This window comes from Vombatus ursinus, unplaced genomic scaffold (genome assembly GCF_900497805.2).
Source record: "Vombatus ursinus unplaced genomic scaffold, bare-nosed wombat genome assembly UNPS02014808.1, whole genome shotgun sequence".
Lineage (NCBI taxonomy): Eukaryota > Metazoa > Chordata > Mammalia > Diprotodontia > Vombatidae > Vombatus > Vombatus ursinus.
In genome coordinates, this window is record NW_020954586.1 from 7,321,366 (window position 1) to 7,325,702 (window position 4,337).

Genomic DNA, 4,337 nt, shown 5'->3' on the forward strand with positions numbered 1-4,337 from the left:
GGTAAGACCCTGGGGGACCTTTGCTATGATCATAAAGTAGGGGGAGGCGTAGACAAGAAAAGGCACTACACACACATATTTTTTGGATATGTACATATTGTCTCCACTGTTAGAATGTAAGCTCCTTGAAAGCAGGCACTAGTTCTCTTTAGTCAGTTAAAAAAAACCATCAGCAACATTTATCAAGTTCTATTATGTACCAGGCACTGTGCTAAGTGCTAGCAAAAAGAAGCAAAAGATAGACCTTGCCCTCAGGGAGCTTACAATCTAACCTTGGCATTCTCTGTGCTTAGCATATGACTGGCTTATAGCAGGTTTTTAATAAATGTGAATTGATTGAGAAACATGACTCCTGCAGAAAAGCTGTTATGCTCATTGTCTATTATCTATTGTTCAATGGTTGTGTATCTTTCAATTAAAAAAAAAGGAATGCAAGTGCTTGGCTAGCTAAATTGATTAAATTAGTTGGTAACAATCATTTACTAACAAATAATTATTTACAAGTCTACCTTATCCCCTAGGACATCCACAGGGATTTTTAAAAAATAATGAAGCATATTCAGTCACATTGTTAAAAAGGGTTTTTGCACCATTAATAAATAAAATTTTAAATACTTTAGATTTTTTAAAAAGGAAAAGACTGCATAATTTTTTTAATTTAAAATTGTTATTTTCAGTTCCACATTCTCTCCTCTCTGCTCCCTCCTCCACTCATTGAAAAGGCAAGAAATTCTGTATAACTTTTAAAAAATGTGGTGTAGTAGCGAGGGCTCCATTTAAACAGCAGGAATTTTTAGTGGACCCAATAAACAAGGCTTGACAATTTCTTCATGTGCTGACCTTGAAGTCAAGGGATCTAGTTCAAATTCTAGAATACTTACTATCAAATGAGGCAGATCTGCAGACCTTTGTACACCTTAAAGCTCTATATAAATGCTGGCTGTTGTTATTGTTGTTACTAGCTGCATGCCCATGAATAAGCCCCTTGATCCCTCTAAATCTCAGTTTCTTAATCTGTAAAATGAGAAAATGCTGACACTTTCCTATCCCACAGGGTTAGTTGTGAAGAAAGTACTTTGTGAACCTTAAGCTAGTATTTGGCTGAGTTATCATAAATGAACTAAACTATGATACAGACCCTTGACTCAAATGAAAAAAAAATACTGTAGGATCATAGATTTTTAGCTGGAAAAGTTCTCAGGGGGCTTCTAGTCCAACCACACACTGTACAGAGAAGGGAACCAAAGCTCAGAATAGGTAAAGGGCTTGGCCAAGGTCATACAGATTGTAAGCTGAAGAGCTGGGATTTGCCTCCAGGCCTCTGACACCCCATCCAAAGTTCCAGAGGAGAACTAAGTCTCTTTCAAAGTCTTAAGCCTCTGTTTTTCTCACCATCCTCCCTTTTTGGGGCTGCCCATCTGCTCTTCCATGACACATCCAGAGACCCCACTGTTCTGTTAGCTGCTAACACTGTTCCCTGAGCAGAGGCAATTCTTTTTTTTTTTTTTTGGCTTTGGAAAAATAAAACCTTTATTTACATATGTTCTGTTCACTTAAAAAAAAGATGGAAAGAGGACACAGTTGAATAAAAATTAATATCTTTAAAAATCACTAGAAACAAAGCAACAATCAGATTTTAAAATCGAAAGACACTAGTGATTCTTTGGGGGAGGGGCGAGGAGGGGAGAGAGGAATTAAAGCCAAACAAACAGCCACTAGAAGGAAAAGGGTAAAACTGTGAGAAGACAGCAAAATGAAATTCCTCTTCCAATGTTTCATCCCAGCTTGTTGGTGACCCACTAAGTATTTCTATTTGTAAATATCACTTCTCATTTCAATTAACAGCTAGACTATTCTTGTAATTATAGGAAGAACAGAGAATGTTCTCTCCCTCCAGAAAACATATTAGAAGACTCACTAGTTGCAAATCAGTTAAGATTATCTGTTGGGAGCAGGTGTTACTAAAGTCCCTTATTTCTAAAGTTGAGACAAAGATCCCTTCTCTCTCTAGGCAAAATGATGTCTTCTGAGGATCCTTTTGGAAGTGATACAACAACCACCTCTCAGCCTGGAAAGTCACTTGAATATCTTACCATCTCATCAGTCTCTTAGAATCCAAAGACTCTTATGTATTTGTGTTAAGATGCACTGAATGGTGGCGTCTAGGGGTATAAGGATAGACAGAGAGAAATGTCTACCAGCTAGTATTATTTTTTAGAGTCTGTATCCTGTTGAAAAGCTTTGTTATCAAAGAAAGCCTTACTTAGCTTTAGGGGACAGCCAGACCTAGAATACAAAGGCCAGCAAGAGAACTTGCAGTGCGGAGTTGCGGTCATTCCTATTGGCCGTTTTTTCCATTTTATAGCAGCAGTAATTTGTGTCGAGGCACAGGTTGGAGCAGTCCCTGAATGTTTCTAGAGTCCTACATTCAAAGTGGGGCTGGTTAGCACAAAATGGAGCTCTCTCAGGGGTTGTGTGGAAGGGGAATGGGACTATGCTTACTCAGATTTCCCAAAGGTGAAAATGTGACTTTTGGTTTCCCCTCCCACCAATCCACTGGAGCTACTTGACCCAGATTGGGCAATGAACCCACGGAATCCAGGAAAGCATTGACTGGTATTTTCTTGGTGTCTTTGGGCAAGACGAACTTCTTTCAGTTCCCTCTCTAGCTCAGCCGTCTTGGACCTTTCTCTGTCTAGCTCCTTCTGAAGCTTTGCAGATATACTCAAAGAGGGTCTAAGGACTGTGTTCCTAGCCAGAGCTGCCACCATTGGTCTCCTCTCTGGTTTAGGATGGATTGTAAACTTGTAAAAGTCTTCCGAGAGCTTCTGTGGGAGAGCTGGAAGCTTGCCTCAATGGAGACGATGCCAAGGCTCATCATTGCTGGTGATGACCTCACCCCTGCAGCCACAGCGATTGCCAATCCAAGGTCAAATACTCTGCTCTGGGCAGGTATCAATAGTCCTCTTGGAAAATCCCATGGCCGAGAAGCTACTATCTCCGTCCTCTACTTGGGGGTTTGGGATTGAAGTCACAAGGTCCAGGTCACCAGTTTGACGGATGACCAGTCATCTTCATTCTCCCCTTCTTCTGAGACATATGGGAGCTCATCTCCTTCCTTTTTACAGATGGAGATGTTACCGGGCTTGATGTCCAGGTGCACCAGGCCCCAGTGATGGACATACTGCAGACCAACTCATATTCTTGAGGTCTGGCTCTTGGAAGAATCAGCCAAATTTCTCATTTTCAGACACAGCAGCCTTCAAGCTCCCACCATGGCAGAACTCATTCTGAATGATCATATGGTCATTCATCCTCTGCCCGTACAGAATAGTAACAGACTACATGGGGCTGCTGTCCAAGCACCGCATGTGCGTAAACTTCTCTGGTTTCATTTGAGCATCCTCCCAAACATCTTGTTGAGCATTTAATAGCACAAATATATCCATCCAGATGCAGCCAAATGCTCCTACCCCAATCTTTTAACTTCAGGAATTCATTTTCATAGCAGGAAACCATGTTGCTTTCTCTTACAACTCATCTCTGAGGAGACTGAAGGAAGGGAGGATGCAATGAATGGGCTTATCGGCAGCCCTTGCTCTCTCTTGTCTTCAGAGAAGTCAGACTCCTCAGGCTCTCCTCTCATTTTCCTCTTGCCCTTGGATTGAGAGACCATTCTCCTGTAGGATCCTGGGGTGAAGGGGTCCACGTTGTCCTGACCAGAGGAGGACATCTGGTATGTGCTAATGGCAGGTGTAAATCAGAAGGGCATAGACCTTCTTGTAGGTGGCTTTCCAGAAGAACATATATTACTTGTTAGCAGAGTCTATCTTCATTCTTGGTCTGCCTTCCCCTTATTGGTTATTTCCAATGTATCCAGTACATTGCTTGTTTGCACATCATTGTTTGCTCAGAGTTGTTTTCATTGGTGCCTCTGTGAGATCCTGGAGAGGCAGTTCGGATGACATCCCCAGGGTGACCTGGATTAGGAATGGAGTTGGACAGAGATGGGTTTCTGCCACACTACCAAGATCAGTTCACAGCAAGGCCTTTGAGGCTCCCACAAATGCTTTTGCTAAGCCTTCCAGTAAATCACCTCTTTGTTGGAGTCCATTAATTAAATGACTGTAAAGCCCTTTATACCCATAAATGTCAAGTGCAGTAATAATAACAAATCAGACGGGATATATAGTTGGTCTTCTTTTTCATACATTGCCAAATTCCCTGGTTATCCTTTTTCACCAAATGTTACAATAACTACAGAATATCTGTTTCTGGCTTTCTTTTACCTGACTGATTTCATTGATAGCGGGCACTCCAGGTAAAGGAACATCCTC

General features: G+C 41.5%; 1 pseudogene; it reads right to left on the reverse strand.

Annotated features, from left to right (window-relative positions):
- Positions 1–2,498: 2,498 nt before the first annotated feature.
- Positions 2,499–3,733, reverse strand: LOC114052657 (annotated as a pseudogene).
- Positions 3,734–4,337: the final 604 nt, after the last annotated feature.